The sequence below is a fragment of the Dermacentor andersoni genome, chromosome 1 (genome assembly GCF_023375885.2).
Source record: "Dermacentor andersoni chromosome 1, qqDerAnde1_hic_scaffold, whole genome shotgun sequence".
NCBI lineage: Eukaryota > Metazoa > Arthropoda > Arachnida > Ixodida > Ixodidae > Dermacentor > Dermacentor andersoni.
The window spans coordinates 229,466,488-229,482,185 of record NC_092814.1 but is presented as its reverse complement, the minus strand read 5'-3'; the positions used below and the strand labels follow the sequence as shown (position 1 = coordinate 229,482,185).

Sequence of the window (15,698 nt, the reverse complement as noted above, 5' to 3'; positions counted from 1 at the left end):
GTCGGAGAGGGCTAAGGCCCCGTTTCCGTGCTGCGCTCCGTAAACTCCACAGGGAGCCGATCGAGAGCGCTGCGACATCGCAGTGCCTTGCATTCCGAAGGGAATCCTGGCAGACGAATGTGCTGGTGTGCACTGTTCGGGGAGGGCTCTGGCCCCGTTCCCAAACAACGCTACTGCTCCAATGGGAGCTGGTACGTAGCGCCTCGTGTTGTCGTCCCCACAGGGGGCTGCGACAGGTGAGGGTGCATAAGTTCGCTGCTCAAGGGGAGCACTGGCCCCGTTATCGAGCAACGCGGCGTCTGCTCGCGGTAACAAAGGGCAAAAGTCACCTAACAAATGACAAAGGTCACTAGATCTAGCAGACATAACGCGGCGAGTATAATATGCAAAGGCGTACTAACTCGGCTAAGCACAGACAAAGGCTTAATGAGCCTTTGAATCCGCGTTGGGCGCCAGTGTGGGGGTCTTAGGGTCTCACAGGAGTACCGACCACCGCGGGTTCGAGCTTAGCGAGCCACAGGGCCGCGTCAGCCGTCAGCCTCTAGCGCCGCTGCGCGCGAGCTCAGGCCACGAGGGGCTACCGAGCGACGCACGCAAGAACACAGTATTGCCCTAAATTGACGGAAACCGTTTATTGTCTCCAACGGCACCCAACACTGCACGAACGCCCAGTCCCGGGACGGCGGGGAACCAAAGGGGTCCCGCACCAAGGGCGAAAATACAGTTAGGGGCGCCTGTAGCACGTCGCTGCGAGAGCACAGGCTCAAGCTGGGACGCGCCGCTAGGAAAAGTCCCGGCGGCTATGCTACTTGCTCTCGCGATAACCGATGGGCCAACTCGGGAGAGCTCGGGCAATCTCCTTCGGCTTGGGCCTCCGATGAGTGCGGCTCGGCGTGGTACGACCTCGCGCGAGCACTAGGCACCCGTTCTTCGGCTTAGCGTCGGGATAGGAACAACACGAGGTACGCGCTCCCCGCACGGGCAAAGGCACCGTGCGTGAGCTCAGTCCTAGTCACAAAGGTGTCGGCGGACGAGAGGAAGCATGTACGTACCGGGCGCTGTCCCAAGGAGCAAGAGAGTCGCTACCGTCACGGCAGTAGCCACCAGGGACCGCTCCGTGACGTCACTAGCTCCGCCCTCACCGCGAACCAGCGCAAGTGGAGCGCCACCGCCAAAACTGGTTCGGAGCAAGGACGACGTGGCAAAAAGGATTGCAGACATGGGTGAAATGCGCCCGCGCAATGGCGCGTCGAATTCCCCAAATCCCCACAATCTGAAGCAAACGAATTGGGTTTTTAAGGGGTTAACCTTTAGACAGTTATCAGCGAACCAAGTCGTTGTCTTGTCTACATTGTTCTGAAGATTCGAGATAGCCATGTTTTAGGAAAAATGTTTTGAGAGCAATAGTGTCGTCAGCGTATTGAAATCAAACGTTTTGAAACAACAACAATAATAATAATAATAATAATAATAATAATAATAATAATAATAATAATAATAATAACAACAATAATAATTACAACTAAGACTACAACGTCCCATTTAAGCCGCACTTGCTTTTGTAGGGTCGTTGTAGTTCATGGCTCCGGATTAATAAAGTTTGACCCCCAGAGCTCATTCAACGTGCATATTAACGTATGCCCTTCTTCCACAAGCATTTTATATTATGCGCCAGTGCAAACATACAGCATCCGCAGCAATGAGTCAAACTCACTACTTCCTCACGCTCAGCAGCCAGAATACCATCATAGTATGGATGGTCGATTATTAATTCTTTTATTCGATTAACGATTAAGCATTCATCATTTTAGTCCTTAATCAATTAATCGCTTTCGATGCACGGTTTTTCATCGATTAGTTGATTAAGTGAAATGTCTGCCGGGCACATTTAAAAAGGTTGAAACACAGGCATCGACTTTTGTAGGGCCCTATTTTAATGTTTGAGAGGTGGAACAAAGTTTTAAACAGAAGTGTATAAATGTTTGATAAAGTAAATCTTTAACTTGTTAAACACTAAATATAGTTCGCAATAGTGACTTTTTAAGAGACAAACAATATATGTTATAAAATGGGACTTAGTGCACAATTAAATAAGATACATGGCACTAGTGAATCTCTGCACAGTACAGTTAAAAAAGAAATAAGAAGAATGGCAAAAGTGAAAGGTGAAGTCAAACTGAAGTTTGCGAGAAATTGCAATATACACGATGGAAAAGAAAATTACTGGTTTGGCATTTTATACCACGTGCTCTTTTCTACAGAGCGATGGAATGCCAATTGGCTGGGAGGTTTGGGTGAAACCGACACTTTCTTTGAATGGCCCCACAAATGGCATGCGAGAACAGATGGCCGGACGCTGTAGATTTGCTGGAATTGAACTCCATCGCTGTGTCATATACATGCTCCAAACCGGCGCGCACGCTGTGCCACGTTTATAGTGGACTGGGAGTGGCACGACGATCAACGACTGGGTTGCTATGGCATGGCTTGAACTGCGAGGCCATTTCAAGCCTCCGTGCGCGCCGTGGCGGCGTGTGCGGTGTGGTGGAAGGGACGCGCTCCGTTCGGCATCTCTCGGGAAAAACCCTCGACAGTCGCTCTTCCAGAGCCGCACAGTCACTGCTTAAGCCCGAGGGCGCGGGGTCGAATCCTGGCCACGGTGGCAGCACTTCGATGAGGGCGAAACGCGAAAACACCCGTGCCCCATGCATTGGGGGCGCATTAAAGATCTCCTGGTGGTCCAAATTGATCGGGAGGCCCTCATTACGGCGGGCCTCATAATCAAGTCGTGGTTTTGGAACGTAAAACCCCAGAATTCGTTCACTCATTCACAGTGACCGGTTTTTACAATTATTAAAAACTAAAATATATGCGAAAATTTCTCGCTTTGAACCCGTGCATAAATTTAAGAACACCATAACAAGTAATAGGGGAGTTAATCTAATGTAATAGCGTCTGCAAACAGAGCGAATCAGGCTGCTTTCCATAACTGAAGAAAAATAGTTTTCGTGACTGTGTGATTTTTATTATAGTAGTAAAGAAAGAAACTATGATCTCAGCGTTTCATTCTCTCCCTAGATTTACACGCATGAACTTATGGCCATGAAAGTGTACGCTTCAACAAATAAAACCTTTGAAAAATACAGAAGAACAAGAAGAAAAAAAGAAAGAAAGAAAGAAAGAAAGAAAGAAAGAAAGAAAGAAAGAAAGAAAGCAAATCAAAGGATGCCATCACGGCAACGAGTGGATCAGCATTCTCCAGCGTTACGTTTCTCTCAGTAAATGTTGGGCCGACTTCCTGACACAGTTTCTTGGCGTCGTACTCTATTCAGTGGACTAGGGTCAACGGACACGCGAAATCAAACTGCTCCTCTCGTGTTTCCGAATGAGAAATCCCAAGGGCGACATAGGCTGCCTAAGGTCAAACAGCTGTCCAACGCGTAATGTTGGCCGAACGAATCCCGGCCACCGCAACTTTTCGGGTTCACGCGCTCGCTCGGCGATGTTCTCGCTGTAGCGGCGGCGCCGTGGCGCTGTCCCGGTTCGACGCGCCGCCGCGTCGATCCGTCAACGTCCGCGGCGCGTCTTGCACCAGCGAACCCGTTGGCTGCGGATCCAAGGCCCCCGGGATGGTGGTGCGGGAGCTACCGCCGCACAGCGGAGCAGCGTGAGCGCCCCGGGGGCCAAAATAGCTTCCTGCTGGGGTTCGACCTCCTGCGCTGGCCTGCTTCTGTCGCGCAACAGATCGTCAGTCACGCCGCGTTTATCTCGGCAACATCGTTTGTCACCAGTCCGTTTACAAACTTCCTCCGTGCGCCGGGCACCGAGGCGGTCGTCCGCTCGCGGTTCGTTAAAGCGTCGTGCATGCGCGTGCGCTCCGGTTTGTCGCCGGAGAGCCGAAGAACGACGAAGACAGAAGCGAAGCAAAATGCGCGACAAAAAGAAAGAGGACATGGGTGGGCAAGCTTAGAAGAATTGTCAACAACTGCGTCATCCAGCTGTTGCGAGCTGTAGGCAGCCTGCCGAGCCTGACGCAGGAAAGAGGTGTTTGAACTGCTGCTGCTTCGGCCTCGTCGTGTCGGGCAAAAGGTAGTCGACGAGGGGAAACAACACGAGGGCGCGGTGTCTCCATCGCACCTTTTCGACATTGTTTACGAGTAGCGCGCGCGGTCAGCGGGTGACAGGGCTTCCGAGCGCGACACGTCAGCTCAGCACGACCTTCTGCGAGCGTATACAGAAGCGACGATGTCTTTTTTTCGCTCGCGTTCCCATGCGCCGTATTTTGAAGCGTGCTCTCCATGTTGCAGGCACGCTGCGTCTATGCTTCAGGCAGCGTTGAGTGACCTAAAGAAAGAGCACGCGCGTGAGCCCAGCGGCCAAAGTTAACTTTGGCTTAACTTAAGTTAACTTAAGTGTTTAGGTAAAAACTACGTCCGGAAGGCGTATCTACGAATGTGCCATTTCCATCCAGAGTAAGCAATAATTCAGTCAAAACCACGAAAGTGCGATGGAATTGCCACTATATCGGTGCAAGTGTATGACTGGAGCAGCGCGACGAGGGCAAAACAGATGAAAGGAAGCGACAAACACGCGGCATTGCCTGCTTTTCCTTTGCCCTGGTTCCGTCGCGCTGCTTCATGAACGCACACCAACCAACCAAGTTCATGGTTCTGAACGTCTTATGAATTGCCCGCCACATGGAAGGCGATCAAGATAAACGAGGAGAAATACCCGCCGCGGAGTGGTAGGTGCCACGGCATTGTGCTGCTGAGCAGGAGGCAGTGGGTTCGACTTCCGGCCGCAATGACAGCATTTCGATGGGGCTGCAACGCAATGTTCTCGTCTTGTCTATTTTTACCTCGGTATATGTCAATTTGCTCTTTTCTTTTATTAGCCAACGTTCGTGTACTTAGACTTAAGAGAAAGGTAAAGTAGCCTATAGGCTGTGAAAATTAGTCCGCGCCGCTTGTTCCTGTCACCGCCGCAAGTGAAAATAAGCTCTCCTACCAACATTTCACCGGACAGATGGCCTAATCGCGATGGGGCATCAGATGCTGCTCAATTCTACTTCTTCGTAAAGTGTACTTTTACGGTACGCTGTGATATAATATCTGCCGATGCTATAGCGAGTAACCATTCCTTAGATTTTCCTAGGTCAGCACCGTTGGGCTCAACCAATTGTCCGACCGGCCTCTTTCAGAAGAGAGACTAAGCACAATATTGACGACACTCAGTGCTACAGCAGTATTGGCAAGTATTACTGGGATAGCTTATTGTGATCCGCCGGCTTCTGTAATGCGAAAGCCCTCATTAATGTTTATTTCCTTTCCTCGGCGCTCTGTGTAGAATAGCAAACCGGAAACTCTCATCTGGTTTACCTCGCTGCCTTTATTAAGGCAAAATACTTAGAGGGCTCATGGGTCGAAAAATCTGTTGTCCGGCGTTATGGCACCAAAATTCAAGCGAACCAACTTAGAGACATGGGCGAACCGACCATATCTCCAAGTTGGATTTCAATTGACATCGTGAAGGTGTTAATTAAGACGAAGTTAAGTAATATAATTAGGATATAATTAATTAAGGTACCCGAACCCAGGACGTTTGGTGGGAGTCGAACTCTCGACCTCTGGTGTGAGTCAAACCCATGACATTTGGTGTTAATTAGGGCGAAGGTAATTAAGACACAGTTAATTAAGCTATAGTTAATTAAGGCACGCAAACCTACTACCTTTGGTGGGGAAAGACAAGTCATAGGAAGTAACAATGAACTCGAATGAAAATGTCAGAGTAATTTAATGAATTTCTCGTGAGCGCTCAGGCTTTCGGCCTTCCTCCTCTTTAACATATAGTAAAGTGACTGTCAATTTCTTTCTCTCTCTCCTAGATAAGCAACGATGTGTATCCAGCAGGCAATAACTTGTGTAGCCTCACTTTGTTTTCATCCCATTCGGCTGTTGGTTTTCAGCAGTATTTTGACATCCCGCATCGTGTCACTAGAATTGATTCGTTGTACTCTACATCCGACACAGTTGCAAACGCAAGTCCCTGGCGATTTCGCTCGCTCTTCTCAGCCAAGTGGCATCACATCTATTTAAAGAGAGCAGAACTGCACAGTCGTATAGCGATTTCACCCTCATCAGTGCACCCTCTTTCATCTCCTTGATCTTCCGCTGCCTCTCTCATAATTTGCTTCCCACAAAAGTATGATCTTTTCATCTTTCCTACATTAACGTTCCTCTGTCTCCCATGTGGTTCAACATGGATGCACACGCGTCTGATGAACATTACAAGTGTTCCCAGTCATGTATACAGTAGCTTATCCAGGACAAATCCCTGGCGTGAAATTCTTCCCGCTCGTTCCCACTGAACATCGATGCCACCGAACTGATGGAGTTTCCGTAACATACTTTTAATTAAAGCGATACCTTTCTTTAGCTATTTTGAACAATTTGGATGGTTGGAAGATATCGCGCAATAAACAGTGGCACACACCCAGCGAGCCAAATTTTCTACTTGCTTGGGCCTCTGGGTATGTGCTGGGTAATGTCATGTCAAGTAGTCAACGTGGGACTCTGGACATGTGCCCGAATAGGCAGCTTGTGGCTGGTTGCAGTCTGGCCTATAAGAGACAACTTGGCTCACTGGGTGCGTGATATTAATTAGTATGTGCCCATTCTTGGTCAATCCCCAAGAGTGGGTGTGCCCCAAGGTGACACGAGGGGTATGTGGCCTAAAATACATATTAAAGCGATAGCGCCCCATCCACAACAGACACCTCCGCGTCGAGTACGGCCGCTTCGTGGACAGCTATTAGAATGAAGTTTCCGCCAGGATAATATAGACATAGTTGGGCTTGCTACAGAGTTTCAACAGGGGTACAGTGATAACAACAAGGTATACTGCGTCATGGCATCATTCAGCTTTGTGGTTCGCAGCGAGATTGCCACTTCGTGTGCTTACTGACGTGCCCATTACGTTTTGTGATTAACGGATGACATGGTTACCAGATGGTTAATGCAGATGGTTACCAAAAAAAGCTATCGCTAACTTTGCCGATCATCTTCGATTGCTTCTGCCACATTTTGTTTTATGAATCCTTCACAGTGAGAGAATCAGCTGGCCCTAGGATGCAAACGATAGCTGAATGAACTTTGTCCGCAAGCTATGCGCTTGCATGTGACCTTATAAGAGACATACTATATTGGTGCAATTCACAAGGAGCCGCCGCTGTGCACGCGCGTACCGTGGCACCTTTCGCACTCGGGCCCCAGCCAAGCCAGGTGTGTCCACAGGCGACCAGCATTCCTGCAAGTTTTGAAGAAGTTTAGTCAACGTTTTGTATCTTGGACTCTGCAAGCGTTTCTTGACAGTGATATAGTCACGATTCATTTCGGCTTGTTCTTACGGGATTATTATTATTATTATTATTATTATTATTATTATTATTATTATTATTATTATTATTATTATTATTATTATTCAATATGCTCCTGTTGTCAGTATGGGGCACGTTCGGCAGGCTCTGCAAATGTCTCCTTAATCTGAACATAAGATATAATAGATGACGTCGTATTTGTCACAGGTAATGTCAATTTCCAGCTCCCTAAAACATGGATAGAGAGCATTTCACCACTTGTTTTCCGTGCCTCAGCATTCTCCAGGTAGTGACATTGTGGGACTTTTTTTCACCGACATTTGGCGAATCAACAAAACAGCCGCTACATTAAATGTTTCATCAGGATCAAAAAAAAAAAAGAAATCTACATGAAAGCAGCTTCCTTTTACAGCTTCATTTTGCACTTGACACGAGCCATTCATAAGACGTTCTTTGTATAGGGAATGTTTTTTTTTTTTTTTTTCAGAAACACTATAAGAGCTGGAAAATCAGAATATCTGTTGAAGTTTCAACGAATGTTGAAGGCACTTGTCAGATCCTTCCATGTGGCTTTGCCCAGTAGTGCCAACATTCGCAAATCTACTTACAAATAAATCTATCTCTCCTTCTTTTGCGTGAATATGACAACTGAGAGGGATTCCAGCTGCATTTACGGTTGCATTGAAAAAGTGTAGTCCCGTAAATTCCCGCGGGTGCAAGTGAATCCAAGAAGCGCAATTAAATATTTTCGTATGCAAGTCTTTCTTTCTTTCTTTCTTTCTTTCTTTCTTTTCTTTCTTTCTTTCTTTCTTATTCTTTTCGTCTCTCTGTTGATCTCCAATGTAAGCTAATTCTGGACTGTTTATCTATCTTTGTTATTGTTGTCGTTTAAGGCAAGGTCTAAAACGGAACGCTTGACAAGGGCTTATGCAGCAATTGGGGGCATGACTCCTATTAAATATACACAATATGCATGCAGAGTATATACATGAGGCGGGCAAGTAAGCATAACCAAAGGAAGTATGTATATAACATCCAAGCAGTACAAAGCATGATAATTACAAGAAAAGATTTTGGTGTACGACATGCGCATCGTGCACTAAATGTAGGCATGTAGCGCATGTGACAGGTGGAAAGAAGGAACCACTGATTTCCCCACATCTCATCTATGCGCTCTCTTTCACTATTTCTAATAGCACTTCTGACGGGAATGTTTTTCCAAGCCTTCATCGATCAAAAAAGTGGCGTGACATTTATGTCCAAGTATTTTACATTCCTTCAAAATTTAAACTTTGCCACAAGGATTGGTTATTTCTACGTAGTATAATTTTCGCTCAGGGCAACGAGAAATGTAACTCCCTTACTATAACATCGTGTAGAGCAGAGTTCGTTCAAGCTCACAAATTGCGTATGTTTGTAGTAATATATTTCATCTCCTTTGTGCATATCGAAAGAGAAGACATCTTGAGACAAGATGTGTGCACAAATTTCTTATATCTCATTTATAACACGTTTTACGTTGCTTTATAAGGCCGGGCATTCTCTTTTACGGAATGACTGGTTTGAAGTGATTAGATGTTGTTTCCCAAAGCAAAATGCAATGATTTTATTACAATAAAACCAAACTTGTGCACAACATCACTTTCTTCTATGTGGGTAGTAGCTTGTGCACCTTGCATATGACTCAAGTTTGTAAGGATCGATCTGCTTTCATTCGAGTTCGCAATGGCTCCTCAAATTTCTATAGCAGTCCATGAAATATTTAGTTCATTCAATGTACTTGCTACAACCACAGTACGCTCAGAACATTCTGTCCGTAGATTCTTAATACACTTGCAAGAAAAATAAAGAGAGTCAGGCTAGTGGTAGAGATGCTGCTTGCAGTAGGAATCCCCGTATAACTATTTTTCATCTCGTTCCTTTGAACATTCTTAACATTCAATCATTTCACTTTTATTTTTGTTTTCATTTTCATTTGACTGTTGCCGACACACTACAAGTAGGGGGAAGGTACGACTAAAGGCAGAAAAGACTGCCTGACAATAGCCCTACCACCCATGAACTTTTGAACAGTAGCGTGAACATCCCAGAAGAAAATAAACAGTAGATAGCAGATGCATTGTACGCAAAAAAAAAATCAAGCTGCAACAAAAATAATGGCAATTAATAACAAAAAAAAAATTTGTTTTTCAAATTTCGTAAACCACATGGTGCTTGAGGCCATAGTACTCTATGCACGTGTACATGACAACAAATAAGATTTAACAATATTTTTGAAACGAGACATTAACATACATTCTTTCAAATTAATTAGAATTTGCGAGTGTTGATTTAAAATAAGTAGGTATTAGGTACTTAAGTTGTTTATTTCCATATCTGGTTCTACAGAGTGGCACTTGAAAGTGGCTGTATTTTAGTTTGTATAGCATGCTATTGGATAAGTGCGCGTCTACAAATGCAGAATCATTTTTCTGTATTTTACCGTGTATGCATGTAGCCAGCTTGAAATTATGGCTGATGAACATGTAATTTTCAGTTTTTTAGAAGAACTGTGCTGCGTGATGGAACCATTCGAGGTTTTTTATGTGGCGGACAGCTTGTTTTTGAAGAACTGTTAGCCTACCCAAGTTTCCTTTGCTTGTGATGCCCCTGATCAATAAGCAGTAATATAGACGAGAATGGATGAATGATTAATGCAATTGACGTTTTAACCTAGTCGGAACCAGGTGCTGCATTTTAGAAAACATGGGGTTAGACCTAGAAATGCTAGAATGTACTTTATTTATGTGAGAAGTCCAATTAAAATTTTCTTCCAAAATTCCTCTAGAAATTTAAATACCGATACCCTTTCAATCGCACAGGTATCAAAAGAAACAAAAATATCAGTGATATCAGGTTTGTCCCTGGGCTTAGGAAGAATAAACTTAGTTGTAGAAACATTCCATTCAAGTTGATTGAGAGACAACCAAATTAGCAACTCATGTAACCAATCATTTGCCACTGTTTCTAATTCAGCTAAATTACGGCAAAAAAAAAATATACCGGTATCATCGGCGTAGAGGACCATTTTCGGTGTAAGTGGTATATTTACAACATCATTCAAATAACTGATAAAAAATAGTGGACCCAAAATGAACATCTGGGGTACACCGCACTTCATTTCCTTCAACTCTGAACGAACACTGTTATGATTTACAAAATGAAATCTACATGAAAATAATTATTAATGGGATTTAATGTAACACCTCTAATTCCAGTAGAGGAAGCTTTTGAAACAGAATGTGATTCTTAATAGAAGCGAAACATTTTCTGAAATCAAGAAAAACTCCCGCAGTGTATAACTTATTTTTAAAATTAAGTATTACGTCTTTAAAGTTCAGTAGTGCCCCTTCTGCTGACTTAATCTTGCGACAACTATACCGATGTTCGACAAGCGCCTGCTTTTGATCCAGAAATTTGGTTAACCTGATATTTATAATTAGTTCTAATACTTTTGAGAAAATGGGTGGCACGGATATTGGCCTGTAACTATCTAGGTCGTTTGAAGATCCACCTTTATACAAAACAACTACTCTGGCTATTTTAACACTACCATGAAAAAATTCCGGTAACCAGCGCGTCGTTACATATATAACATAGCGGGGCACACAAAATATCAGCACTGCGAATGATTAGTTTCGCGTTGATGCCATCATATCCGGCTGCACTATCTCTTTTCAGAGACCTAATTATATTAAAGATTTTAACTTCCCTGCATGGGGAAAAACAGAGTTGGTACAGTCAAATCATACGTAACCATATAGGTCTTTCGTGGAATCATACGTGCAAATGTTATTTGTAAGCCCAGCTGGCAAAAAAATGATAATTAAGCCTGTTTACTAGCGAAGTGTCAGTATATTCTACATTGTCGAAAATAAGTGTGCTAGGGATCAAACTGTCTGGGCTGCCTTTGAGTCTCCGAATGGCTATACATATTTTTAGGGCCATTTGATATAGACACAAACATATATTTGTTGTATTCAGCGCGAGCTTACAGAAGATCCGAGTTAAGCTTATTCGAGGCCTACTACATCTCCAGGCTTGGAGTGGCGCCTGACACCGGCATGAAATGCCGAGAGCCAGCGGAGCTATACTAGTCCAGGTGCAACCAAATTAGGGAGGCCCACTAAGCTTCAGCAAAAGACATTCACTCACCAGAACAGGAATTGGCATCTTTGGTGCAGCATTCGACCATCACTTCCCTCATGATTCTTGCAAATTAACGCGTAGCCCTAAGTCCCCAGCAGCTGCGGAGCACTTGAGCAAGGCGGCGGTCGAACCTGCAACGAAGCAGAGGGCGCTAAGAATCTCCGGACCCGGACATACCGCCACTAGAAACTGAACCTGGGAACGTTCAACACGCGAACCATCTCGTGTGAAGCTAACTTAGTAGGACTCTTTCAGGCACTATCAGCCATTACATGGGATAATATTGGCTTTAGTGAGGTTAAAGAACTGGTGAGGCTTATACAATGCTGAATAACGGCTGTCAGATATGGGACCTTTTCCTGAGCCTACTTCGAGTTCACCAGACCACATCGAATCGCGTCACAGCTAATTAAGGAGCACAGAAGCACATCTACCCCGTTCCCGAGGCGCGGCACGTGCAAACGAGTTGGCGTCCCCCACCTCGTGCGCCGCAGGTGGAGCTATTCACTGCTTCACTGCTTGACTCATCCCGAAAGTGTAGCGGGAGCCTGGCACGGTTCCAGGTAACGCAGGGCCCGAGCAAAGCTGTTTTGCAGCACTGAAACGTCGCCCCCTTCCGCCTATTGTGACGGCGCTTGCAAGTCAGGATGGCAATACCGCAGAGAGAAGTAAGCCCTCGGAGAATTGGGGCCCAAGGAGCGACCCTGTGCGCCGGGTGTGACACAATCGCACGGGCGCCTACCATTGGCCGAAAATGACGACACCTGAGCGGGCTCGCCGATTGCCCGAAAATGGCGTCACCTGAGCGGGCTCGCCGATTGGCCGAACGTGACGTGACTTCGAGACACCGAAGGGCTTAAAAGCCAGAGACCGGGAGCAGCAAGAGAGCATTCCTTCATTCATCTCTTTCGAGCTTCTTGCCACGGGCCGCAGCGTCCGAGTTTCTGCCGGCCCGTAATGACTTTATGACTGTTAATTTCTTTGTACTCTCACTGTAAATAATGTAAATAAACCTCCAGTTTTTCATCCCGACGTCCTCCTCAACCTCGGCCAACTCCCGCACCCAACGGCAAGGTCCAAAAATCTGGGGGACAGCAATTGGGATCGTCTCCAGATCCAACAACCGGTGGCAGCGCTAGGGATGAACCTTCGTCCAAGGAAGATCCAACAACTGGTGGCAGCGCTACGGATGAACCTTCGTCCAAAGAGATCCAACAACTTGTGGCAGCGCTACGGATGAACCTTCGTCGAAAGAAAACCTGAGGAACCCGGAACAGCGAAAAGGTGTCTTCGTCCAAAGGAGTCCCGAGGAACTGGGAACAGCGAAGAAGAGCGAGCCTTCGACCCAGAGAGTCCTGAGGAACCGGGAACAGCGGACCAATGAACCAGATGGCAGGGTGCTGCAACCGTAAGTGAGCGTGTGGTTTTTTTTCCTTTTGATTCGCCAGACTTCAAATGTTGTGTTTATTTTGATAGTTCTAGGAATCGGGAATTTGTTGCATATTGTGTGTTTGCACGAATTAATTAAGGAAAACAGTTCTAACCACCAGTCGGGGCAGCTGCCTTGGATCTTAGAAGGTTGACGAGGTTAGACTTGTTGTTGGTGTGCGACGATTTGGGAGTTGAGGCGGACGAACAGATGAGAAAGCCAGCTATCATAAAGGCGATTCAAGATAGTGGCAATGACGATAAAAGCATTGAGATTGCTTGGGAGCTGATACAAGAACCGCGGGAGCGTGAGCGTCGTGAACGTGAGCGTGAGCGTCGTGAACGTAAGAGTGAGCGTAAGCGTCAAGAACGCGAGAATGAACGGAAGCGTGAGCTTCAAGAACTTACTCTTAGGTGTGAGCGTCAAGAACGTCAGCGTGAGCGTCAAGAACGTGAGAATGAACGTGAGCGTGAGTATCAAGAACATAAGCGTGAGCGTGAGCAAAAGTACGAGAGAGAGAAGGCAGCATTGATAAAACAGACACAATATTGTGAGTAGTCAAAGGCACAGAGATAACGGCTGTCTGAAAATTCTGTAGGTAGTACAGAGCAAAAGAATGAGGAAGTATCTGGCGGATTTTCACCAAAAGCCGACGAGAAAAGTAGTGCCTGTGAGATTAGCGGCCCATTCATAGGCGAACGGAAAGGGCTAGCCGCTAACGATGCCTTAGTAGCAACAGAGGCCGTTAAAGGCCGTAGTGAAAGCGACGAGGTGCTGTGCCAACAGAGCACTGTAGAGACAGCTAGGCCAGCTGCGAATGAATTGGCACAGTCACCAAGCATGTGCGTCGCATGTAACGTTAACTAGGTAGTTAACGAAATACAGAATACTGCTGACCCGACGGACACGAGCACCCATGTCAGGTCAGATCTGCGTGCCGAAGCGCAGTGCCAGCTGGACGATGCAGTTGAGGGCAGCTCTCAGGATTGCGAGCTGCATAGCTCAAGAGAAGACAACTGCATTGTTCAGGGATCGGTGCAGCTCTCCGCCAGGCTAGATAGCCAAGAGAGAGTAGATTTAAATGAAAATCACTCAGACTGTACGGGTAAGAGACCGATCCGGGCCGACGAGATGTGTACCGGCCAGCACAAGGCGCCAGAGGACGGCATGAAAGTGAGTGCGAGGAAAACGCGCCGTAAAAAGAAGCGCCGTAAAGATCAGAATGCGGTGAGTAATGTAACGCCGCCAAAGACGGCGACAAACACAAAAAGGCCGAGCTCGAAGAAAAGAAGGGTGCGGTCGTCGTTGACGACGTGTGCGCATCAAGCACGTTTTAGCCACCGGTCCAAAGGAGGCCGTGAAGCATGTTCTGCACGGACGCGGACAAAGGGCACGGGGCAGTTATGTTCCTCGTCGTTCCGTGGTTCTTTTCAGAGTGCAGCATGTAGTGCGAACGAGCGCAAGGGCCAAGACGAGACGAGATGGTAAGGAGACGCGACGCGGTCAGTGGAGTTAGTAATGAAAGCGTGGCGCCAGGACGCAAATTGGCCAGAAACTGTAACGTGTTGGAGGAGCTGATAGTGAGTCAGCCCTTTTGTTGTTCCTCGGTAGCCAGAGTAGCTTTTGAACCGCGACCACCTCGGGTACGGCTCAAAGTATGAGTCAGATGTAAACGTTTGGAACGGGAGGCCAAGAGAGCTTCCGTAGAAGTGAAACGTGTTGTGTTTTTCGCGAATTGAGACTAATTTCTTTCAATATGTAAGGTATGAGCTTTGTTTGTGTTTTGTTCGAGAGGCTCCGAGATGTGAAAGATGCGTTTTCTGTAAAACTTTAGTTTCGCGAGGTGTTAATTAATGAGTAGATAGGCTTTTTTTTTGTGTGTGTGTGTGAGTAACCTGAATGTCAAGGTTATCGGTGAGAGGCCTATGGTAACGCGCGTGTGTATTAGTTAACCTTCTTTTTTATGTGTTTTTTTATTTTCTAAGGTTAAGCGCGTAGGTTTGCAGTAAGTGCGTGATTTGCAATAAGAGTTCGTAGTTCCATTAGCGCGTGTCCTGTGCGGACGGAAGGAAGCAGGTTTATGACTGGGTTGCTCGTGTGTGTTGAGGGCAGCCGTATTCTGACTTCTCTCATAAGCGTGCGTGGAACGAGTTATTAGAAGACGCATTATTTTTAAGGGTTCTGCGAAGTGCGTAAGTCCCGCAAGTTTAATTGCTCGTGTAAGTTACGTGCCCTGTAAGGACTAAAGGAAGAAACATGAGTAAGCATAATGAAACGTTTGCCTAGGACGCAAGTACGCGTTCTGAATAGTGACCACAAAGCTAGAGCGTTTGTGATTACGTACCTGTGGAGTTGGCCAGACGATTCAGTGGCAACCGTACATGAGATAAGTACGCCACTGCGATTGGTTAGAAACATGCTGTTCGTGAAGTTAGGCCGCTTAAGTTATGTTCGGCTGTTGTCCTTTGTTGTTTGCAACGACAACGGCCCTTTGTTTTGCAACAACAATGTCACTCTGGCCTTGTCGGCATTCGGGGAGAAATGGATAGCGGTTTGGAAAGGTGGTTGGAACTGCTTTGTCAAAATTGGGGAAATAAAAGATCAGGGTTCATTTTGACTCAGTAATAGACTGGCGAGTCAGGGGTGAAGAGCCTGCGCTTACATGTGGTGCAGCGCTGTGTTGTTTTGTTTGTTTGACGTACGTTC

The 15,698-nt window shown here is 46.2% G+C and overlaps 1 protein-coding gene across 3 annotated transcripts in view; it reads right to left on the bottom strand.

Annotated features, from left to right (window-relative positions):
* The window catches only part of noc (no ocelli), a 155,054-nt gene that overhangs the window by 31,160 nt on the left and 108,196 nt on the right, over positions 1 to 15,698 (bottom strand). The window contains exons 3-4 of one of the 3 annotated variants that reach the window (XR_011895901.1): positions 11,570 to 11,694; positions 7,198 to 7,305 (exon numbers count right to left, since the gene is read on the bottom strand). The gene's annotated coding sequence lies outside the window, so the exon portion shown is untranslated. The remainder of the gene's footprint in view (positions 1 to 7,197; positions 7,306 to 11,569; positions 11,695 to 15,698) is intronic. The other 2 variants (XR_011895900.1, XR_011895902.1) reach the window with 2 other exon arrangements.